This window comes from Pongo pygmaeus, chromosome 1 (assembly GCF_028885625.2).
Source record: "Pongo pygmaeus isolate AG05252 chromosome 1, NHGRI_mPonPyg2-v2.0_pri, whole genome shotgun sequence".
NCBI lineage: Eukaryota > Metazoa > Chordata > Mammalia > Primates > Hominidae > Pongo > Pongo pygmaeus.
The window spans coordinates 142,844,147-142,870,195 of NC_072373.2; the positions used below are offsets into that span (position 1 = coordinate 142,844,147).

At 43.2% G+C, this 26,049-nt stretch overlaps 1 long non-coding RNA gene across 1 annotated transcript in view; it reads right to left on the bottom strand.

Moving 5' to 3' along the window:
- LOC129033338 (uncharacterized) overlaps positions 1-20,323 on the bottom strand; it is a 39,554-nt gene extending 19,231 nt beyond the window's left edge. Inside the window, exons 1-2 of the long non-coding RNA XR_008501574.1 lie at positions 20,188-20,323; positions 11,707-11,872 (exon numbers count right to left, since the gene is read on the bottom strand). This is a non-coding gene — a long non-coding RNA (uncharacterized LOC129033338). The remainder of the gene's footprint in view (positions 1-11,706; positions 11,873-20,187) is intronic.
- Between the last annotated feature and the right edge of the window lie 5,726 nt (positions 20,324-26,049).

Here is a 26,049-nt window from a genome sequence, read left to right on the forward strand (position 1 = left end):
GGTATGGGGAGAGGAAATTAGTTAACTGGGAGAATGAAAGGACCAGGAACTAACAGAATGATTGCCTGGCAGCATTAAGGACCCACTTAGGGTTCGTGGTCATGAATTTAAAGTGAGACCAGTCCGTGTGGCTGTGTTTTTCTCTAGTCATATTCAGCTGCACGGATGAGGGAGGAAGTGAGTTGGATCTAACCAAGATGGTGGTTTCACTAAATACGTTTGAGGAAATGAGAGAGGGGCAACGGGGGTCAATAAGATATAGCAGGATGTGATTATGAGGATTGAGCCTGAGATTTAAGCTCAGTAAGAAGAATGGGGACACCAAAGTGGTGAGGGACAGGGAAAAAGTGGAAATACCAATCGAGTGTGGTCCTCGTGGCCAAGGGCATCATTCAGTGCGGGTACTAAAGAGAATGAGCTGGAGGCCAGACGCAGTGGCTCTCGCTTGTAATCCCCGCACTTTGGGAGGCCGAGGCAGGTGGATCATGAGGTCAGGAGATCGAGACCATCCTGGCCAACATGGTGATACCTTGTCTCTACTAAACTACAAAAAAATTAGCCGGGCATGGTGGCACATGCCCGTAGTCCCAGCTACTCAGGAGGCTGAAGCAGGGGAAGCACTCGAACCTGGGAGGCGGAGGTTGCAGTGAGCCAAGATCAGGCCATTGCACTCCAGCCTGGCAACAGAGCAAGATTCCATCTCAAAAAAAAAAAAAGAATGAGCTGGAAAGATAGGAGCTGGGGGCCAAGAGTGGGGCAGTAATTTGAGAGTATAGAAGAGCTGCCAGGGTTGGCAATGGAAGGGCACAGGAGTAAGTGGCTGGGGTGGGGTCAGACAGGTGAGAAACCCATCTGGGCAAGCCATGCTAGAGGTAAAGATTCACAGGTCCCGGGTGTTTGAAACGTTGTTGTGCTTGTGAGTTGCAGAGAGAGAGTACAGAGGGAGGAGAGAGAAGGGTGGAGCTCAGAGTCCTGGGAGGACAATGTTGGACGAGGGGAGGCCCAGCAGGGAGGAGGTGAATAGGCAAAAATGCACACCACTGTCTGGTAGTCAACAGAGAAACAGTCTGAAAAAGGAAATGCGTGGTGGGCAGAGTCAGAGTCCTCAGAAAGGTCAAATCAGGTAAGGACCAAACATTGTCTATCAGATTTGGCAATTAACACTTCATTAGTGGATTCAGGAGCAACTGGTGAAGTGAGGCGTGAAGGAGAGGTGAAGAAATGGAGCCAGCAAGTGTGGACCTCATTCTCTCTGAAGCAGCTCAGAAGCAAGTCCAGACAGTAGTGAAACTACATCTGATAGTTAGTCCCCTGTGGCTATAAGCTGAGCCTACTGACAGAACCTTTCCTGGAAATAAAAAAATGAAAAGAGAAAATACAAAAATGACTTCATTGCTTTAAATCATGCAGATCTGTATGCACACATCTGTAAAACACTGTTGTCAAGACAACTGACAAACCCTGGAAAACCAATCCCTCACTTCATTCATCCATCACCTTGTGCTGTGCCTGTGGTGCCTGCCTTTTTCTCTGTTGCCATAGATAACCTTAATTTAGATGAGAACCTGCTCATTTAAGACACAGTGAAACCATGATCATTTTTGGGTTGGATTATTGCCCATTTGAGAAAGTGGTTACTGAAGAGGACCTGTGATCGTGCATGAAATGCAGGGATGACAATGACTCTACCTATCAGATAGTCAAGTCGCAGTGCTAACTGGGACACAGAGGACCTGAAGATCTCAGCCATTCATTAAAGCAAACATCCTATAAAGCCCTACGAGTCGCTTATTAGAGAAAATGGGAGTGAAAGTATGAACCAGCTACTTCACAGGATTGTTGGAGAATATATTGTGAAGAGCTACAAAGTATCCTAAGGGAAATCAAGGCCTTATACATGATATTTTAGTTATTCTAGCTGTTATGAAACCTTCCTGGGTATTGGCAGGGTTTCAACTATAAATAAAGAAAACATCATATTTCACTTAAGTTACTGACAAGGCATACAGTAATAGGGGGACTTCAAGATATCCAGTGGAATTACCCTCTGAGTTTATGTTATAATAAACACAATCATTAATGTTAGGCCTAAGTCTTGGATAGACAAGGACCCCCTAAAAACTGAGGTAGTTAAAAACTAACACAGGAATAGAAAGCCAAACACTGCATGCTCTCACGCATAAGTGGGAGCTGAATAATGAGAACACATGGACACAGGGAGGGGAACAACACACACCAGGGCCTATCGGGGTCGGGGGAGGGAGAGCATCAGGGTAAATAGCTAATGCATGCTGGGCTTAACACCTAGGTGATGGTTTGATAGATGCAGCAAACCACCATGGCGCACGTTTACCTGTGTAACAAACCTGCATGTCCTGCACATATATCCTGAAACTTTAAATTAAATTAAAAAAAAAAAAAGAAAGAAAGAAACTACCTCAGTATCCCAGGTCAGCTCTGCAATGTCTTCAAATGTGTTCTAGCAGCAATTCCTTTTTTTGGTGGTGGGGGGGAACAAAGGCATTATCTGACAATTCTGGGGGCCAGAAGTTCAAGATGCCTCTTTTAATCAAGAAAGCTTTGCCTGTCCCTGCCCCCAATTAAGAAAATATCTCCCTGACCACTGATTCCTTTTTACCCTTTTTTTTTTCCAAGCAACACAGAATCTTGGGTTCCTGGGGACTGGTGAACTCCTCTGGAGACATCTGAAGCCATAGCCTGGCTGCTGTGCCAGGTTAAACCTTGGGAAACCTTCCCCTCAGCCAGGCTTGGGCCCTGGGCATCCTGTGGCAAGGCTGTACCTCAGCCCCAAAGTCTACCCTCTTCCCATCTCTTTCTCCTCTCCCTTTACCATCACTGTCATCTGCCCTATCCTGGAGCACCTCTAACTTTCACTGGTCCCCTCATTGCTCAGGATTCATATTGTTAAAAAGAGTGACCATCATGATGAGTGTCCTTCAAGAACACTGTTAACTCACATGTATATAGTGCATCATAATTAATAAAAAGCACTCCCATAAATTGTTTCATTTGAACCTCAGAGCAAACCCATGAGAGGGACAGGATTAGTGGTAATACCTCCATGCTACAGTTGGGGGGACTGAGGCTTAGTGAGGCCAAAGTCACACATTATTTTATATTAGTTTCCCCTGGCTGTTGTAACAAAGTACCACCAACTTGGTGGCTTAAAACAACACAAACTTATTCTTGTATAGTGACGGGTGACCTTTTCCCTGTGTCATCATCACATGACCTTCAACCTCTTCTGTAGTCAAATCTCTGCCGCACTCGTGATTTCATTTAGAACCTACCTGATCACTCAAGATAATCTCCCCCATCTCAAGATCCCTGACTTAAACACATCTGCAAAGCCTCTTTTACCATATAAGCTTCCAGAGATTAGAAGTTAATGTGTCTGGGGACCATTATTCAGGTTACCACACGCGTCAAATTTGTAGCAAGAGTTCTACATTCCCTGTTGAAGCATTTCCACTCATTTTCTTTCTCTTTGGAATTTGCAGTCATCACAAAGTTGCTACTTTTTCAGTTAAGTTCCTGGTCAAGGGCTGAGCAAGTGGCCCCTCCGAGCATGCTTCTGCAGTCAGATCACCAAATCATGTGGACAAAGTGAGCCTCACGGTGACTGGCATCACCCTGAAGTGGCCCCATAGGCTGCACAGTGCTTTCACGGTTCTACGTCTTAGCCTTCAGTCCCCTCTGCCCAGGCACATCTTTCTCTTTTGTCTTTTCTCCCATTGAGTCTCGTGCCCTTTTCTACCCCCAATCCTCCTCAACTGGACCCTATGGGCTGCTTCTCCATTTCACCAGGGCGGACACATTTAGTATCCTCTGCAGTCGTCACTGACATTCTGTTTACTCCCTGGAAGGCCTAGTTATTAATGGCATTTTCACCCTTTCATTGCAGATTGCAAAGACCTTCCCCAGGCCCCAAGATGGCCCCTCAGAGAAGACACTCTGCTTCACAACAACAAAATAAAGCAAGACCCAACACTTCTTTGGGAAGCTAATTTAAAATCCCCTTGTTCCTCTTTAGCCCCTATCAGTTTTTCTTTCATATAACCACTGAGATTAAAATATAAAGTATATTTTGCTGAGAATCCAACTGTCTCAGATGGGGGCAGGACCATGCCCGCTGGCTGAAAGGGGCTTCTCCAGGAGCTCTGTGAGACAGCTGGCAGAGGTGGCCTCAGACTGCTGAGCTGTTCCCACAAGGGTCCTCCAGCAGGCAACCTACTCAGCACCCTCCATATCCTTCCAGGGCCACCCATCACCTAGTACTGGGCCCATCCATGGGGAGGGGACATTGTCTCTATTGGATAGATAAGAAGATAGTAGAAACGGTCCAATATCACACCCCTGTAAGTGCCAGAACCAGGGCCAGGAGCTAAATCCATTTAACTCCAGTGACGACAGTGAGTAAAATCTGGAGGCAAATTCCATGAATATGTGTCTTCTCCAAGCACCATTGCAGAGATCTACTTTTGGGATTTGTTGCATTCCCAAACAGAGACATGAGTTAACCAGAATAGGTGAGCAAGAAATAAAACTAGACATGAAGAAGATATTCACAGTCTGCCTCCTCTTATCTCAAGTGTTCATTTTATACAATTACACTTGTTACCTGATAAATTTAGGTTATACACATTTTAAAAATCCTCCTCTTCCCCTTCATCCTGAACCTGCACCTCCCAACCCTTCAAAAATTTGTCTTAGATTGAAAATATGGATTTCTTTTTTTTTTTTTTTCATTTGTTTTACACTCAGGTCTTGGGCCACAACAAGTTAGATTGGAACCCGGTCATAGAAAGCTTCCCAGCTGTGTGGACACATTGCTTCCATCTTTTTTTTCCTTTTCACCTTTAGACATGTGCTTCAGAAAGCACATCTGGGTCTTTGTGCTCACCTGGGTTCATATTTGTGGACCATTTCCACAGCTTTGTCAATTCTCTGTGAACACCAGAGTTTTATGCATAACAGCAATGGGTCATTAGTCCAATTAAGTCTGCAGCCATTTCAATGGCTTCTGTAGGAGGAGATGGAACACAATATGTAATTTCAGCTTTTCTTGTGATGGTTTTCAATCCTTCCATGAACTAAATCATTATATCAGTTTTTTAATTTTTTTTTTACATGTCCCATTAAACTACAGAACTGGAACATACTTGTGAATGGTTTCTTTCTGCTTTAACTCAAGGAGTTCCTGACATAACAAAAACTAGTAATTAACTGGCTCAGAGACTTTTACAATAGCCTCTTTAAATAAGTTCCAGCATGCAGCCTCGCCATCCCACTCCACACTGCTGATAGCACCGCAACGCACCCTCTATTAAACCAGCTATCACTCCAGCCATCGGCTCCCTCACTCTCCGCCACGCTGTTGTTCTGCCTGGAAATGCCCACCTCTCTCCAGTTTCCCTCCTTAGTGAAGTCATCCCTTGATGTGGGACTCCTCCCTCTCTGTTCTCAGCCAGGCCCTTTCTTCGCTCCCTGAGAATTCAACCTCAATAGCATCAGCGTCACAGGGCCAGGGCTTCTGAGGTTCATTTTAAATGTAGATGATGCAAGGATTCAGTCCAGAAGAACGTCCAGAGGAATGTCACCCTGGCTCTCAGCCACACGCTGTGAACCCTGATCTGCTACTCCACTTCTGCTTTCTACTACCAGCCTCAGCAAGGAAAGCCCCAGTTTCTTTCTGGAAATAATCCAGTCAGTTCAACAGATTACCACAAAAGCCCCTTCCTGATCTTCCTGCTCCCAAACTTGCCACCCCACCCACAGCTCCTTTTCCACAAAGCAGCCCTAGTGCTCTTTGAAAATGCAGCATTTTTCCCTAAGGTTTTCATTGCCCTTGGAATAAACCTAATTCCTTACCAGGGCCAGGGTCATCTCTGAACACTCTCCTCATGCTCACTGTGTTCCTACCTCCCTTCTGCTTCTCAAAGCCAAGCTGGCATCGCTCTGGGGCCTTTGCATTAGCTGCGCCCTGGGCCTGCAGTGCCAATTTGCATATGTCTGGTTCCCTCTTGCCTCAGGTCTCCACTCAGCAGTCATCTCCTCTGGGAGCCCTTCCTTCAACACCACCACCACCACATACACACACACACACACAGACACACACACACCACAAACCATTGTATCCCTGTATTCTATTATTTACTTTTATTTTTAATAACAATCTGACTCTACAATTATTGCTACAATCCTTTGCCTGTCTGTACCTGTGTTTCACCCATAGAATGTAAGCCCCTTGAGAGCAGAGACCATTTATCTTGCTTGTGTCACATCTACATCTGCATTTGGCACACAATAGATGCTCAGGAAATATTTCTCGAATGAAGGGTTTTGTAACAGGAGCTGTACGAAGCCCAGAAACTCCACCAATGACCAAGACCCCACCCTGTGGGCTCCACAGCCTGGAGGGGTAAGCAGATAAGAAAATATTATCTGAACTCAAGTACACTTTAGAAGTTCAACAGGGATGCGCTGTGGTGGTGAGCTGTACAGGGCCTTGAGGGAGCAGAGCTCTGCCCTTATGTTAAACCACCAAGGTATGTGTAGATCAAGGATAGGTGATCTTTGGCAGAAGTTTGGTACTGAAACAAAGTGATTATGCCCTGAAGTTAAACACCAAACACCAAACTGAAATGAAGGCAGTTCCTGGTTAAATACACCAACCCTGTTACTAACTCACCCTGCTGTGCAAATTTATTAAAGCAGTCTCCAAATAAACAAGTCCTAAAACTAATCAGGAAGTGGAAAAACATAAAAATAATCCCCAGCCCACAACACACAATCATGAAAACAAGAAATAAAGAAAAATGTTCTATATAAAACCCGCGGGGCCGAACTCTGTCCTCAATTAGTGGTGCCGGCTGCCAGCTGAAGTCAATGGAGGTTTTCAGTCCAATAATGGAGGCAAGATTTGGGGCCCACGACACATTGCATTTACTTTCAGGTAATAAATCAGGAATGTCAAGTGGATGTGCGTGGGCTTCGATGACGTGAAACTTAAACCTAACAGCACTATCCTCCATGTTGAGATCCACTGGAGCTCAGGGCAGCCAAGGAGGTTCTACAGTGTGTGTGAAGAGACACCTTGCGTGGGTTGTGCTAGGCATCACTAGGAGGAGGGAACTCATCCGGCCAGGCCTATGCCTTGCCCAGGACTGGCTGCATAATTTGTGGGCCCCAGTGCAAAATGAAAATAACTCCTTGTTCAAAAATAATTAAGAAGTTCAAGATGTTAACAACAGAACATTAAACCAAGTCCAAGGCTCTTCTGAGCACAGAGTCCTATACAGTTGCACAGGTTGTACACCTGTGGAGCCAGCCCTGAGTAGGAAAAATTCTGAAACACAAGCTTGGGCTCAGATTTAGAGCTCTCCATCAGTGTCACAGCTGACAATTTTTAAGCACTTCCTATGTACCAGGAACTGTTCTAAGTGCTTTACCCATATTAACTCACTGATGCCTCACAGCAAGCCCATGCAAAAAGAAGTCCAAGTAGCCCCATTACATATTGAACAAATTGAGCTGCCCAAGGTCATACAGCTTGTAAGTGGCTGAGCCAAGATTCAAACCCACATGATCTAGCTGTTAGCCACCTTCTACTGCTTGTTAGCTGTAGTCATGTTAACTATGTTAGTCACTCGACACGTCATTCTGTTTCTCTCATTCTAACAAGCCTCTTACTCATATCTCATGAGATTCATTTCCATCACAACAAAGGACTGTCTGAATTAAATTATCCACTTTGTGGCTTGCTACTTGTGTGACTTTGAATCAGTTCTTTGGCCACTCTAAGTTCAAATTTCCTCATCTGAATAAAAGAGATTAAAATAGTACTGATCTCATGATTGAGTTTGTTGAAGGGAAGTGCCAGGTGCATAGGCAGTACTCAATAAAATGTTAGCTTCTGCTATTGCTATTATTGTTTGCAAACCTTAAATAGATCTTAAGCTGACTGTAATAAAATAATAGTTACCATGTATTGAAACTTATCATATACCAGGAAATTTACATAGATCATATCATATATTACTACAAACCTAATGAAGGACACCAAGATAACTAAATAGGGAAAGAATAGTCTTTTTAACAAATGATGCCAGGACAATGACATATCCATATATGTACAAAATAATAAAGGTAGGCCCCTTCCTCACACCATATACAAAAATTCAAAATGGATTATAGACCTAAATGTAAGAGCCAAACTATAAAACTCTTAGAGAAAAACATAGGACTGAATCTTTATAATCTTGGGCTAGGCAATGGTTTCTTATACAGGGCACAAAAAGTACAAGCTACAAAAGAAAAAAATAGAAAAATTGAACTTCACCAAAATTTTAAAATTTGGGGCAACAGAGGACACCATTAAGAAAGTGAAGAGAACCCACAAAACAGGAAATATTTGCAAATCATATATTTGATAAGGAAATTGTATCCAGAATATAAATAATTCTTATAACTCAACAATAAAAAGACAACCCAATTAAAAATTAGCAAAGAATTTTAATAGACATTTCTCCAAAGAAAATATACAAATGGCCAATAAGCATGCAAAAGATCTTCAATATCATTAGTTGTTAGAGAAATGCAAATAAAAATCATAATGTGATACCACTTCACACCAAGATGGCTAAAATCAAAACGACAGAATATAACAAATTTTGTCAAGGATGTGAAGAAATGGAAACTCTTATTTATCGTTGGTAGGACTATAAATGGCACAACTGCTTTGGAAAATAATTAGATAGGTCCTCAAAAAGTTAAACATAGAATTACCTTAAGTTCCAGCAATTCCACTTTTAGGCATATACCCAAGAGATATGAAGATAGATAATTCAATACAAAAGCTTGTATGCAAATGTTAATGGCAGCCTTATCCATAATTGCCAAAGAAAACCCAAATGTCCATACACTGATGAATAAACAAAATATGGTATATTCATACAATGAAATATTACTCAGCAATAAAAAGGAATGAAGTACTGATACATGCAAAAGATTGGATGAATCTTAAAAACATTACATTTAAGTAAAACAAGCCAGTCACAAAAAACCACACACTGTATGGTTTCTTTTACATGAAATGTCTAGCATAGACAAATCCAGAGAAACTGAAATAAGTGGTTGCTGGGAGGGATAGGGGAAAGGAGGAATGGATAGTGACTGTTAATGGATATGGGTTTCTTATGGGGGTGATGAAAATATTCTGGAATTAGAGAGTGGCAATTGTTGCATGACTCTGTAAATATACTAAAAAATCACTGACTGAAATCACTTTAAAAGGGTGAAATGTTATGGTATGTAAATTATATCTCGAAGAAGCTGTTATGAACAACAAAATCCCAAAATCCTAATAAGGTAGGTCTCATTTTCCCTGTTTGATAGACAACGAACTGAGATTCAAAGTGGATAAGGAACTTTCTTAGGGTCAAAGAGCAAGGCAATAGGAGCTACTATTGAAACCTACATGCATCTCATTTCCACATCTACGCCCTTCATTAAACTGCTTCCAAAGCTCTGATAACAACAACAACAAAAAATCCTTCTCAAAACGAGAAGGAGGTTCCAGCCACATTTGGTTTAGATCTGAGGTCACTTAATTCAAGCCTCATTTTCTCAAGTCCTTTACCACCAGCTTGATCCTAGGCCCCGGGCTGATGGGTGTGTGGTGAGACACATGGGAAGCCTATGAAAGGTCATAAACCTATGTCAGTCTGGCCACTGACCCAGACTGTGGCCTACTAGCTCTGATGGAGAAGTCTATCCCAACAATCAATAGTAATGGCAGTGGCTCAATTCAATTGCTCACAAATCCCCATCCATCATTAGGACAGCAGAATGGCAATGCTGGCCTTGCTAGGACCTGGTCTTTCACATTCACAGGCTTCATTCAAGCAGATGGCCCTTTCACCCTTAATGATTCCCTATGTCCGAGCACTGACACGTCTCCTAAAGCAATACTCAATATTTACTCCTATTGTTATACATTGTATTTACTATGGCCTGTATATCATAATTATCCACTGACCTGTCTTCTTCTACTCCCTCTTCAGTGAGATTCTTAATGAAAGGACTGTGTTTCATTCATTTAAAAATTTTCCACACCATAGAAACTTCCCATCACGTATTAACAAAAGTTCTAGTACCATTTCCTATGTGCATACTGTATACTTGCTGAGTGTCAGGCTCTAGCCTAAAGTGTTATGACAGTGATCATATTTGATTCTCCCAACAACTCTATGAGGTAGAGACTATCACAACCCCGATTTTACAGCTAGTAAATGGCAGCCCAATAAATCTCCTTAAATTTCTCTGAACTGTATTCTTGGTCAGTATAAACGCTGTTCTTTCTGGGTCACTCCATAAAGACATGGGATATGTTTTCATTGATTCAGATCTTGCTGTATATGTACACCCTTAGCAAACATAGATGCTGGGCAGGGTGGTACCGACTGGGACATGACAGGCAAACAGCCCTCTCTTGGATCTGATCATAAACACCACACCAGGGGTCAGCTGCCTAAATTCCAATCTTTCCATTCAGAAGGCAAGTTTATACAATTGCATACTTGAGAATTACCTCCATTAGAACTTGTTACTACACTAACGCAAAGTGAGAAATGGTATTGTGTTTTTAAAGTCCAAGTAATTTTGTTGAATGCCTTTATTCCCATTTTAGAGAGATTGGAATGTTTTCCCACCATGTGGGGCTATTTTACTGACTAAGGGCTGTGGCACCCACAGTCTGATGGTTTGTAACAATTTTCTGGGGTTTAGGAAATCACCTTCAGTGACTAAGGCAAGCCATTAAAAAATGGGACTATTCCTCTATTCACAGTTGGCTGGTTGAAGAATTTGAGGTGTTTTACTCACATCCCAAGCATTCATAATGTCAGTGTTTAAAACCAGCTATTCCAGTTCAAAACCCTCAGCCAGGACTTGAAAGGGGATCTCAAGTTCTCTCTTTGTGATGTCAGCCATTGCAGGACTCTCACACCTTTATCAACTCTGCACAGCACTCTTAAAGGCCCTTTTTAATGGGCCTTCTGCTTCAACTTCACACTCAGGGACAGAATTTAAGACATGGGTTCTCACTAGTGTGTACCTGTGAACACGGAATAAGGCATGAAATATCCCTGTGGCCACCTTCTGCTGTCTTGGCCTAACACTCCATCTTAGCTCATCGTTTGTGCCACGTGCAACGAGGTCACCCACACTTTGCTGTTGTTGCCTATTCTCCCTTTACCTTACCACTGGAAAGTGGGGTTTTCTTGTTGTGGTGATGGTTTTTTTGGCAGGGGGGATCAGTTTTTGTGTCAGTTTTGGCTTGGGACATGTATTTGTTTTGCTTTCTTTCATATGGTAGAGGGAGGGCTATGAAATGGAGCTTCTGCTTTCTTTACTGATTCTCCCTTTTCTTGGACCCTGTCTCTCTTCCACTGCCTGGTGCTCCATCTTTCCTAACCAGCATCCTCATACTACCAGCTGGTTCTGTTACGCCTACACACACTGCCCAGGTAGACACGTGGGGAGAAGAGCAAGAGAATATTTGAGCCAGTCAAGATCAGGGCAGGCTGGTAGTTAGTTTGGAGAAGCTGTAGCTGTTGAGGGTAACACAGATGCCAGCCAGAGGCTCCCCAGCTCTTTGTGGGTATGAAGAAAATTGACCAGAACCTACCTCCCACCCATTCTGTGGCCTTTGGAAACCCAAAGCTCTCCTCCAGATTGCTGCCACTTCCAAGGGGCCTCTTCTCAAGGTTTTTAGCTCCAGTTTCTGAACCAGCTACCTTTGTCCCACACATATCAATCCCAGTGTGGAATCTGGTACTTTCTTCCTTTTCTGCAATCAAATGAAAAAATCCCTCACCCAACTCTTGCTCAGTTTAAAAACTTTACTGAACCACCCCAGGCAGGTTTCTGCTCTCTCCCTCCACTTCCTCTCTTCACTTCTAGATTCCATTCATCCACTTATCATGCCCAGCAGCTGCCTTTGCCCCATGGGCCTGGGAGCCAGTCCAGGCTCCTCTCCCCAAGCACCGATCAGTCATCTCTTGGAACCAAAGACTCTTTTCCCTTAAAAAAACTCTGTTGTCAATTATTATAAAATTTTCTCTACCTTGTTACCCTGGAAAACATTGGGACTGTTCAGAACATGGGAAGAAGGAGTGTTCTGCTGAGACGTCACTGGGAGCAAATGAAGTTACGTAAGAGGGAGGGAGGGCAAGCAGGGACTGAACAGGTAGATTAAGACATGGGCTGCACAGATGGCCAAATAAGGAAGGGAAAAGGAAGAGAGAGAGTTCAAGGAGACGAAAAATCAGCCTTTGGGGTTCTGGAAAACCCCTCTGAAAAATACATGAAGGCAAGGGCAGCAAGAAAATCTTTCACCAGAGCTAAGCCAGCAGAACTATTTCTCAGCACTGTGGAAACTCACAAGCACTCACTACCAGTGTAGCTGGGAATCTAGGCCTCCTAGGATGCTGGCATCTAATCTGACACTCTTCACAGGCAGGCCCTGCTGCAGAAATGAGGTGAAGCTCAGCCTCCAAACTTTGAGATCCTTGAGTCTTGCAAGAAGCATTGATGGTTTTTAGTTTCTCTCAACATCATCCCCTCCCTGCAACCTCATGAGCTGATCTCAGCAACATTGTGTTCACTCAGTGCAGGTAGGGAGTGTTGGGTTCTAGTTCTGATTGAACTAGCTAGCTGTGTGGCCACAGGCAATTTTTTGACTTTCAGTTTGAGACTCTGTTTCTTTACCTATCAAATGTAGACAATAACACTGGCCTCTTAGGGCTGTTATGAGGACTACAGACAATCTATAACAGGTACAGGGTCTGACACATAGCAGGGGCTCAGTAAAGGGCAGCTGGTTCTGCATACAAATGGATATGAATCATTCATGTTTAATTATTATTGCAAACAATAACAAATGTAATATGTCCCATTAATTTTTTTTGTTATTATTATACTTTAAGTTTTAGGGTACATGTGCACAATGTGCAGGTTAGTTACATATGTATACATGTGCCATGCTGGTGTGCTGCACCCATTAACTTGTCATTTAGCGTTAGGTATATCTCCTAATGCTATCCCTCTCCCCTCCCCCCACCCCACAACAGTCCCCAGAGTGTGATGTTCCCCTTCCTGTGTCCATGTGTTCTCGTTGTTCAATTCCCACCTATGAGTGAGAATATGCGGGGTTTGGTTTTTTGTTCTTGCGATAGTTTGCTGAGAATGATGATTTCCGATTTCATCCATGTCCCTACAAAGGACATGAACTCATCATTTTTTATGGCTGCATAGTATTCCATGGTGTATATGTGCCACATTTTCTTAATCCAGTCTATCATTGTTGGACATTTGGGTTGGTTCCAAGTCTTTGCTATTGTGAATAGTGCCGCAATAAACATACGTGTGCATGTGTCTTTATAGCAGCATGATTTATAATCCGTTGGGTATATACCCAGTAATGGAATGGCTGGATCAAATGGCATTTCTAGTTCTAGATCCCTGAGGAATCGCCACACTGACTTCCACAAGGGTTGAACTAGTTTACAGTCCCACCAACAGTGTAAAAGTGTTCCTATTTCTCCACATCCTCTCCAGCACCTGTTGTTTCCTGACTTTTTAATGATTGCCATTCTAACTGGTGTGAGATGGTATCTCATTGTGGTTTTGATTTGCATTTCTCTGATGGCCAGTGATGGTGAGCATTTTTTCATGTGTTTTTTGGCTGCATAAATGTCTTCTTTTGAGAAATGTCTGTTCATGTCCTTCGCCCACTTTTCGATGGGGTTGTTTGTTTTTTTCTTGTAAATTTGTTTGAGTTCATTGTATATTCTGGATATTAGCCCTTTGTCAGATGAGTAGGTTGCAAAAATTTTCTCCATTAATTTTCCTGTAAGCTTTATTTCACTGTGATCAGTGATGTGTTGATAAATATATACTAACAGTTATAGTGAAATCACAACTAGATCCCTGATTTGTATGATTTGCTGATTCCTGTGATGTCAATACTACCGCCCTGGCCGCTTTCTAACTACCAGCGTGATGGCCCTGGGCACAGAGTTGGGAAGAGAATGGTGCGATCAAGAGTCATGTGACAGGCCCAGGACGCCTCTGACGGTAGTCTCAAATCTGCTCAGATGTATTCAGATGTCACATATTGGTGCTTACGAATTAAGTCATGCACTTACAACTAAAAAAAAATAAAGGAAATATTGTACAGCATTCTCACTAAATCAAGAATAGCCTCCTCACAGGAAACAGAGATTGCTCCTTTAGTTCCCCATGCCCCTAATTCCACATTCTGCCACTCCTTGGTCACCATTTGAGTGTTCATAATTTTTAAATTAACAAACCCCTGAGGGGTGTGTGTGTGTGTGTGTGTGTGTACGCGTGTGCACACGGGAACTGAGCTTCTCCCACTTCTTCTCTGACTATCCACATAAGTACGGATTATATTTGAAAATCAGCCTTGACTAAACTCTTATAATAGCTTGTAATATCAATTTAATGATAGATAAAATAAAGGAAAATTACATTCTCCTTCATTTAAACACTAAGCCCTTTTAATTGTTTTATTAAAAAACCTCATTTCCCCCTGTAATTGTCAATATATTTCCATCACCCCAGGAAATAAAAAGGCTCCTTTCAGGGGCAATTTTAACACCTGTAAATCCCCCAGATGGTAGAATGAGTCTGTAAGAGCTAGAGAGGAAAAGCGCTTGTTTTATAGTCTGGCAGTTTCTCAGTTTGCTCTTTATTTTTTTAAATCCTTTCATTGCATTTTTGATTAGTGTTGGATAAATAATGTTTGGATTAAAAAATCCTACTGTATGATTGTACTCAGCATTCTTGCTACCAGTTTCCCAGATTCCACATTGAATAATATATCTCGGTCTCCATGTAACACTTTAGATGGTCACATACAGAACTGGAGGGACCCAGAAGATCATCACTCCAACTTTTACTTTGCAAATAAGAAAATCAAGGTCCAGAATGATACCATGGTTTGCCCATGTGAGGGCCTGGCCTTTTACAATTCTCCAGGCGGCCACAGCCACCCTTGCCCTCCATGCTTCCACCTCACCCCACCACACACTCACAGTGGGATGTACAGTCATGAAATTCAGCAGAAACTAAAACATCAGCTATGCCCCAGCCAAAAACAAAAAAAAATCATGTATTTATTCAATAAATACTTACTGGGATGGGCGTGGTGGCTCACGCCTGTAATCCCAGCACTTTGGGAGGCTGAGGCAGGTGGAATGCTTGAGGTCAAGAGTTAGGGATCAGCCTGGCCAACATGGCAAAACCTTGTCTCTAGTAGAAATACAAAAATTAGCCGGGCATGGTGGTGTGTGCCTGTAGTCCCAGCTACTTGGGAGGCTGAGGTGGGAGAATTGCTTGAACCTGGGAGGTCGAGGCTGCAATGAACTGAGATTGCACCACGGCACTCCATCCTGGGTGACAGAGTGAGACTCTGTCTCAAAAAAATATATATGTATATATATATATATATGTATGTATGTATGTATGTATTGGACACTTATTATATCCTGGTTACTGCCATTTTGCTGCTACACTTTTTAAACTTATGATAGATACTCACTTCCTTAAGCTCTTGCATCATTAGTGTAACACACAGCTCTGTCACATGGAAATAAACCTTGTTAAAGAAAGCATTTAGATATTTGCCTGTTATGTTCACCAGAAACTTGACAAAACCTCGATATTGTGCTCTGTGTTGTTTGTTTGTTTAACTCTAGACTTTATACAGACAACAAAGGATTTATTGAAGTGATCAAACCCTTAGTGTGGAAGAACACTCTATGGTTTACTAAACCGTCCATTTAAACATAACTATGTGCCGTAAGTGAGGTTCTTCTCCAAATCCCAAGTCATGCCACCAATGGAAAGAGGGTGGTTTTTTAAATAGACAGTTCTAGAAACATACCCAGCTCCAGCAGTTGCTGGGTGAACTTCAGCAAGTTACTCCATTCCTCTGGGACTCAGTTTCGTCATCTGAAAAAATAGGAATAATACTACTTAGCTCAAAGGTTTGTCAGGCGCTAAAACCTGATCACATCTATAAAGCTTCTAGCACAGCACCCCGCAGGACGATCGCCTTGCACACATGAGCTCCCTTTCCTGTGTCTCCCCTACTCAGGAGATGGAAGGGGAGTTGACAGGAAAAAGAAAAATTAGGCAGATGCACAGGAGAAGGGGATGGATGCAAAAGGAAAGGTGTGCTGGGGGAGAAAGGGAGAGAGAATGGAAAAAGAATGGCTTAGACATGGGGCCCAAAGAACAGGAAAGGAAGAGGCTGCTGCTGAAGAGCAAGTGGGACTCTGCCTAAGAGCCCTTCTTATGCAATGTTAATCCCAGTTTCGGAGAAGGCAGCCTTGGCGCAGAATGAGAAGGTAAAAAGGCCTTCTTCTCAGTCAGAAAAGAACTATCATCCCCCACAGTTTTCCGCACTGGAAAAACAAATGCTAATCCACTCACAGAAATATTTCTACTAAAATGCTCCGCATTCTGAGGGAGTCATTTCCATATGGGCTTCCTCATAGTTGGCAACCTTATTTGCAAAGCCTGCTGTCCTTCAGTGGTCATCCAAATTTGGTGAAACTCCAGTTCTGAACTCAGAAAATAATTCTCTAATCCAACTGTTTTCTAGCAATTGAATCTTTAGGCTCTGAGCCTGGTATTTTTACCTATGCCATTTTAAAAACCTGATTAATTCATATAGACCATACTATGGGGCATAAAGAACTTTCATGAGTGTTGTCATGGATCATGTAAAAATATTGGTTCCACACCAAGCCAGTTCTACTGACTAGAAAGCAAGATAGGAAATCATACATGAAATGAACCCAATTCCTTACTAAGGGGCATGTTAATAAGGGGGCAATGGTGATGCAGGCCAAAGTCAGTTTATTTCCTAATACAGGATAAAATGTCTATTTTTGGTTTTATTTTTGTGTTTTAAATGATGTAGAGGATTTGAATGGAATTAAATATGAGTGGTAAGAAATGTTCCAGTCTCCGTCCTGTGTAACAAACTACCTTAGAACTTACTGACTTAAAACAATGACCATTTTATTGTGTTTCATGAATTGTCAGGTCAGGAATCAAACAGGGCTCAGCTGGGTGATTCATCTGCTCCTCATGAAGTCAGCTGAGGTTACTGAGTGGTACTTAGTTGGCTTAAGGGTAGGTAGTTTCAAGATGACTTTACTCACATGTCTGGTACCTTAAGGATAGCTAGAAGGCTGGGCTCCGTTGTGGTTGCTGACCAGAACACCTACACCTGGCCTCTCCTGCATGGTGGTCTCAGGGCAGCTGGACTAGTTACATGACATTGACTTCTCCTAGAAAAAGTGTCTCGAGAGAATCTATGAGGAGCTTTATGGCCTTCTCTGATCTAATCTTGGAGGTCATGTGGTGTCACTTCCACTTCATCCTATTGAGTCTAAGCAAGTCATAAGGTCAACCCAGATTCAAAGGAGGGATATTAGGTTCCTCTCAAATAGCAAAGTGCAAAGTCACACTTTAGAAGATGTGTAGGATGGGGATATTACTGCAAAATAAAATCTGTAACTGGGGACTTGGGACAAAAATCTCTGATTGCCTTCCCATGGCATGGTATCTAAAATATCCAATATCAGCTTTAAGGCCAAAAGTGGCTTTGTCATCATTGACAGATTCTTTGCCCTGATCTGAAGTTGTTTGTTCACACAGTGCAATCCTATAATACCTACTTCCTGCCATCCCACTCAAAGATTTAGTGGATGTGGCTCTGGCAGGGCCAGCAAGGTAGTGACTTGGGGCATCAATCTATAAAGGGTGCTAAATTAACACTTAGACCTAAAATAAAATTACCGGAAGTAAAATAATATGGAGCAAATTGAACACATCAGAAGTCCTCTAAGGCAGCATGCAGTGTATCATTGGAACAAATGGCTTGATAGACTCTCAGAGGTAGGAAGTGAGACTCAAAAGGAGGCATGTTTAAGTAACAGCAGAGGGTCACTGAAGTACATTCTCAGGAGAGTGGATCCAGGCAACTCAGAACTTTTGCCTTCCTGGATAGATTATGCAAGTCTGGGACCAGAGATGAATTGTTCGTAAGAGTAGAAAGCAGGCAGAGCCCTACCACCATCCCATCATCTCTGCACATCCCTCAAGTCAACCTCAACTTCTCTAAAGAAATGTTAAACAAATAATTAAAGAGTGGCATTTCACTGTCTGGCCCTGGACTCTAGACCCATTATTCTAGGCATCAAATCTCCCACCCAAGTAACCTTGGTTCAAGGTTGAGTGATGGACACAATGCTGAAGCAATGGGCTTGAGACTCAGGCTTCGATCTCTGACATTTACACTGCACTCTGGAAGCTTTTGTCTCAATTATGTTTAATTTTTTGATTTGTAAAACAGGAACAATGATAATACTTACCTCCACAGCATTGTTGTATGAAGAGTTTACATAATGCCTGATAGCAACCAGTGAATGCTGGAAATCATATTATTGTTGTGTTATTGGTTTTGGTGCCATGGTGGGGGTAGTGTCTTTATCCTTCTTCCTAAACACTTGCTTGGCCACAGTACAATTTCAAAATGACATAAGTTTGGCCGGTGTCACCTTCCCCATTACAGACTTCTCCTTGTTTATGCAGAGTTTGGTGAATGGCTCTCAAATTAAATAAAATACAAAAGATAATCTACCATCTTGGAACACACAGTACCTGATATTGCAGAGCAAGGAGCCTGCATTCTCCTGGAGCTATTCTTTTTACCTTGGCAGCAGAGTAATTTTCAAATAAATATAAGTTCCAACAGGGACAGTGCCAAGACCCAGTTGTGACAAAGCAACCAGCCAAATGAATGGAGTTATTAGGGATGATCTCCTAAGAAGAGAACTAAATGTTGATTGAATGTGAAAACTATATAATGCTCGACCTTCACTTCAACAGCATGGTACTTTTTAGGATTTGGGGCCAGCCACCTAATTTCCAAATGTCTGGATGTATTCAGAAATCAAACCATCCTGATTTCTCTGAGAAAGATGAGCTAGACCGACAGACTCCCCTAACGATGATTCAGAGGAGATGCCTCCACTTCCCTACCTCTCTTGCTTCTTCTCCCTTTTGCAGATGTAAACATGCCACAAAACAGGGCAAGACATTTGCAAACCAGTTTTGCAGCTGCTTCATTACTCTACTAATATCAATATTAATTTTTGCAGGCTTCCTTTCTCAGCACATCAGGCTAGAGGTGCAACTTGTACACATCCTGGTGTTTGGCAAGGGGATTTGTGAGCCTGCTCTAAAGGGCACCTCCTCTGCCACTTCCCCTGTGGCACCGTGCAAAAATCTGGTTCAAGCCCAAGACAGCAGGGAGAGAGCAGGGGAGGCAAAGTCAAGTCTCACAGGCCAGATCACAAAAGCTGAAAAACAAGTACCTGGGTATTATGTGCCTGCCTCTCTGGTGTTTTCGCCGCCAATTTCCCACTTGGCCACATGTGCACGTTTAATTAATGTTCTGCTCATCACCTCCTGCAAGTCATTAATAATGATGCTCTGTAGACGCCGGCCCGTCTCAGAGCCTGCCAGAAGCACGCCGCTGGCCACCAGCTCCCAGTCACTCCACAGCCGCCCACCGGCTGCTCACGTGGCCTTCCAGCCGAATTTCAATACAGGAGACAGCTCAGAACCAGCCCCGTTGAATTCATCTTTCAAGTGAGATTTCTGGATGCATCCATTTCATTTCCTTCACCCACTAATGTTGTGGATTTTTTTTAATTCTATTAAAAAATGCAATTAAATTTGTCTCATGGAATTTGCTCTTTAAAAATCCAGACAGCTGCTTGCTCATGGTGGCATTATGCTCTTGATTCTTACACATTTTTTTCCTCATCTCCATTCCATTACTTTACTGAGGATTAAAGACAGGCTTACCAGATGGCAAATGCCAGGATCTCTTCCCACCCCCACCTCCCGTTCAGAAGACTAGTATCATATCGGCCATAATACACAGCCCAGGTTCCTCTATGCAGCTTTTGGAAGACACGAGCAATTGTTTCATTTAAATTCATTAGCCAATGCCTAAAACACAATTAAAGGGCAGGAGGTTAGGAAGGGGAAAACCTGAATACTGCTGGGAATGCCACGTCTGGGTCTCTCTCTGTGTGCCTCAGTTTCTTCATCTCTTCAGTCTCACTCGCTTCCTCCATCATTTCTCAGCCATAAAGCATTCATTAGGCTGTGAAGCAAATGAGGTAATGTCTGTGGTGAGATGGTTTGTGCGTTTCCAAAGAAAGACACCATATAAAAAGCATTCTGATTGCTAACAGTCAGGGATGCTGAGGATTGGGCCTGGCTGGCTTTATAAACTATTTAACTGCCTGCTTCTTGCAAAAACTATTTTTATCAGTTAATTACACATTTTTCTTATTAAATAACAATGTGAAAGCATTTCTTGCTCATTTTCCTGTCATGATTAATTTAATCTGCCTCCCTTTATTGAAAGTCCAGTTTTCTTCCCCTCGTCTTATCCACCCTGATAGGCCAGTAAAAGCCCCACAACTCTTCAGCCCCTTTGATTAACATTAACCCATTCTACTTCCTTCTTTTTCTTATCCAGAGTCCCTGAAAGAGTTTCTTTTTCTCCCCAAACTGTGTGCCTGGTGCCTAAGGAAGCACTGGACGTTAAAGAATGGACCTTGCCCTCACAGATGGCTTCCTTTCTCCTTTCCTTTCCTGTGCCCTCTCTCAACAGGCAAATTCCCAGAGGCAGAAAAGATTGAAACTCAGCCTCCAGTCATGTCCTGCAAGGGAAGGAGGCCAGAGAGTCAGCAAAGGGAGCACTGGTCATGTTCGATTTCAAAACAGACACACATGTGATGTGAACGGGATTGGACAGGAGTGAGAGGGAATGTGCCAACGCCACCGGCACTCATTGCCCTGTGGCACTCTTTTCTAAATTATTTGTTATTATTAACTAAAATTACTAATTATAATAAGCAATAATACCATTATTCCATGCTTCAGCCCTTGACATGGAAAGGGGACACAAGGCAGGCCCTCGTACTATTGCTCAATGCACAGAAAGAGACTGAGCTTCAAGAAGATAAATCACAATTTTTGAAGCAAAATAGCCAACCATGACAATGACGGAAATGGTAGCAGAAGTAACTGCATGTTTTTTTCATCTGTTGCTCGTTGGGGGTAGAATACTGTACACGTGATGGGATGGCCCTTCTGAGGTTGGGCTGCAGAAAGGCTGTGGCTTCTCTTCTGGATGCCTTCTCTCACCTGCTGGTTCACACCAAGGAAAGCAGCTGCCACGGGGTAAGTTGTCCCATGATGAGGCCCAGGTGGCAAGAACCTAAGGAACAGCCAATGAAACACCGAGGCCCTTTGTCCTAGAGCCCATGAGGAACAGAATCCCACCAATAACCGCACAAGTGGGCATGGAAGCAGATCCTTCCCCCAGCTGAGGATACAGAAAAGGACGCAGCCTCAGCCCCAAATTGATTGCCACCACATAACCAATTTTGAGACAGAAGCACTCAGCTAATCCACATCTCTATTTCCACATCCCACAGAGACTGTGAGATAGTAAATGCCTGTTTTTCTTAAGCTGCTAAATTTGTTACTCAGTAGTAGATAACTATTACACCATCCCTCCCACAGTCAAGATAATCCAGAAAGATCTGCCTCATGGCATACTACAGTCATGAGGAAAAGTACACCGCTGCCCTGCCTCACGCCCACGAACTCGTTCATCAACCAAAACCCTCTTTCTTTTTGGATGTGGTCTTACAACCCTTCCCAACACAACTCTCCAAGCAGGCACCCCCAATCAGTTGTTCGGAGATGGGAGAAAACTCTTGCTGTCCCTAGAACAATGCAAAGAGAAGAAAACTCCAAGTTAGAAGACCTGATTTCTACTTACAAGCCAACAGGCTTTGGGTAGGTCATTTACACTCTCTGAACTTCATTTTCCTCATTGATAAAGTAGAGATAATCTATTTGGATGCTCTGAGGTATAAGGAACAGAATACTCAAGATTAAAAAATCTAAAGAGAATTTTGTCTTTTCCTAGTCTGCCACCTTCTATGTGTTGGCATCTCCCCTTATGGTCACAGGATGGTTGTAGCAGCTCCAAGCCTCATGCCTTCCCAAAATAATGCCCCTGGGCACAAAAAGGAAGCATTCTTGTCTCCTGGTCTATGGGTATGAAAAAATTTCCCCAAAAGGTCCCCCAGCAGAATTCCCCAGGTGTCATCTTGGCCAGAACCAGCTTACACGCCTACCCCTAAAATCATCACTGGCTGAGTGGATCAAGATTACCCTGATTTTCTGAGACCACCCACATTTCACCCCTGAGGCTGGGAGAGGCCTGGCCTCCCCTGGAGCCGATGGCCATCCAGAGAAGAGCTGGCAAAATTTGAAGTTCTGTGCCTGTGAAATGAAGAGGGGCAAGTTGCCGTTGAGTAAGTGTGTTAGTTTGCACAGGCTAGGCCATGCTGGAGTATAACATACATGATGATTTAACCCAATAGAAACTCATCTCTTGCCCACACTACATGCCTAGCACAAGTCAGTGAAGGGCTCTTTCTTTTTGCACAGAGTGACTCAGGATCAGACTCACAGAGGCTCCATCCTATCAGCACAAGGCCTCAGGTTTACTCCAGCAGCAGAGGGAGAAGCTGGAGAGGTCACTTTCCCTTATATTTCTTTGGACAGAACCAGTGAGTGGCCCTACCCAACTGAAAGTGTAGTCTCCCATGTACTGGAAAGAGGAAAATGAAGCAGGAATTGTTCTGACCCTATTAGGCAAACAACAATGTCTGCAATAAAGTCTTATCTCCTCAGAAGGTTTTTGTGACATTCAAATAAGATAATGTATTAATTCATTTTTCAAACAATCATTAAGCACATAAGATCTACCAAGCTCTGGACTGGATACAAGGATATAGATACAAGGATCAATAAGCCACAGTTGCCACCCTCCTGGCAGATATAACCACTCAGAAGACACCAAACTTATCAGAATATCATTCAAAGTTTGTTCGCCCTTTTCTTCCCCTTCCAGGCCCTGAGTGCTCACCTCACAAATTTTATCTCCCTATTGTTGGCTTAAAAGCTTTTGCAATGGTTTCAAGAAGGGTCATTGACAGAAAAGACAGAGGATTAATCGAGAGTGGCACAGCATCCAGGGACTGTAGTAGAAGATGGTGAGATACTTACAGATGTCATCTTTTCCTTAATCTCTCTTGTCTCACAGAGTGTTAAAACAAATGAGTTTTTACATGGTTTCTTTCCAAAACCCTTTTTGTGTGGTGCATGAGAGAGAAGAGATTCCTGCCTGTGTCAGTTCTAACAGTCCACTCCCCTCCCTCCCCAAGCCTGTCTCCTTTGGCCAGCATTATCAGCAACTCGGTGTTTGATGGCTTCACCCCTCTCACGAGTGTGAGCTTCCTAAAGAAGAGGTCATGGTGCTGTTAGGACTGACTAACCTGCACTTACAGATAGACCCTGAAATTGCAGTGGCTTAATATAAAGTGCTCACCAGGATCACCTGGTCAGTTCAGGGCTGAAGGGAGGGTTTTCTCCATATCATCTTCAGACACCCAGGCTGATGGTGGTTTTCCATTTTCAACCATGGTTTCTAAGGTTGCCCTAGGCATTGAGAGCCCCACCAACCAGAGAGAAAAGATCACGGGCAGTGCGTGTGGGAGGTTTTCAGTGGGCTGGGCCTGAAAATAGTACCCAGCACTTCTGCCCACAAACCACTGGAGAGAACTCAGTCATGTGACCACACCTAACTGCTAGTGGGGCTGGGATATATCATTTCATCGTGTGCCCAGGAAGAAAGAACAGATTTTGGTGGACAGCTAGCAGTCTCCACCACACTCACCCACACAACTTCCTATTTTTCAACTTGGCAAACGCTGAGACCAGGGAGTATTTCTATACAGCAATGTAATCTTTGGCCTGCCAAGAGGCCACGTTTTTTATGTGAGAAATTTCACAAATATCTTGGTGCAATTAATGGGCAAGGACCTGACTCACCACCCATTTTTCCTGTGGTATCACTACACCTAGATTCTTGGTTAAGTCCTCCAATACTAGACATAAAACCTTAAGGATGTGAAGTGATCCAGACATTTCCAACCTAAGGAGAAATCAAAGGACACTTCCCATGTAAAATTCATCTTTTTCCGAAGAGTAACCAAAAAGATAAAGGCTTATGTGACAATAAATTCAGCAACCATGAGACTTGAGGAAGGGGGCTTCCTAGACACCTTCCATTCATTCACCCCCTGAACACATGTTTACTGAACATCCAGTGTGTGCCAGGCACTGTATTAGGCACAAGAGATACACTGATGAACCAGAATGACATATCTTGTGGACCTCAGAGACTAGATCGAAGGAAGAAAGTATGTGAGAATATAAAGGAAACACATATCATGATAATTATAAGAGAAAAATCAGGCCAAGGCAGAGCATAACAGCAGGAATGGGGAAGGGTGATGTGTAAATGAAGACCCTAAGGATAAGGTATTAGCTACGCAAAGGGCGTGAGGGAGGATGTGGGCACTGCAAGTAGAGGACACAGCGTGTGCAGGGGCTGGGAAAGGGAGAGTGCGGCATGACCGAGGAACAGAGGGTTGCCAGTGTGGCTGAAGATGAGGAAGGAAGCATGAGTGGGAGATGAAACTGGAGAAGTCAGCCAGAACCAGATCATGAAGAGTTTTATAGGTCATGATAGGAGGCATTTGAATTTGAATCTGAATGAAACAAGAAGTCATCAGGGACTTTAAGATGTGAAGGGACATGATTCCAACTGTATTAGTTAGCTAGGGCGGCCATAACAAAGTACCACAGGCTGAGTGACTTAAACAGCAGAAATTTACTGTCTCATCATTCTGGAGGCTAGAAGTCCAAGAGCCAGGTGTTGGCAGTGTCATTTCCTCCTGTAGGCTCTGAGGGAAGATCAGTTGCAGGTCCCTCTCCTAGCTTTCAGTGGTTGGCTGGCAATCTTTGGCACTACTTGTAGACGGTGCTAAACTGTGCCTTCACAACATCTTTTCTCTGTACAAGGCTCTTTCTCTCCAAGCGGCATTCTTTTCATAAGGACAACAGTCATATCGGGTAGGAGCCCACTCTAATTCCACATGACTTCATCTTAACTAACTATATCTGCAATGACCCTATTTCCAAATATGGTCACATTCTAAGGTACTGGGGTTACAACTTCATATAATTTTGGGGTGGGGACACAAGTCAACCCATAAAATCCACATTTTAAGATTAGTCTCTGCTAAGTATGAATGGGAAGAAGGGGTGATTGGAGTGGAGGTGCAGAGGCAAGATCTGGGAGACTAGGGTCACTGCTGCCAAGGTGAGAGTTGATGTGGGGTGGGCTAGGTGTCCCAGGAGATATTTTGTTGCTAAAACCAGCATGACTGCTGATAGACTGTATTTCACTGGTGAGGGAAAGGGGTGAAGCAAAAATGACACTTCAGTTTCTGGCTTGAGCAAGGAGGAAGATGTTGATGCAATTGAGGAGATGAAAAGGAATTGGGGGATAGAGACATGTTTTGGGGTAGACTCCCACGGTTTTATTTGGGTAGTGTTAAGTTTGAGATATGTAGGAACCATCCAAGTAGATATACCAAGTAGACAGTTGCATATAAGGATCTGGAGCTCCACGGAGAGGTGTGCTCTAGAGATTTAAATGTGGAGTCATGAGTGTAGAGAGGAATTAAAGTCACCAAGAACAACTGAGGTGCAGAGCCATTGTTGCTCCTTCTCAGGGTTGGTCATTCTTCTCAGAGGGCTGAGATCCTGACTGTCAAACAAGCCAACCCCTGACTGTTCCGTCTCAGGCTTCACACAGATTCTCTGGGTCCTTGGTTTCTAGAGAACATGAAGAAAGTGCTCCAAATTCTCTCCCAGGTTTATACAAACTGTTCATCATCTACGTCCAAGAAC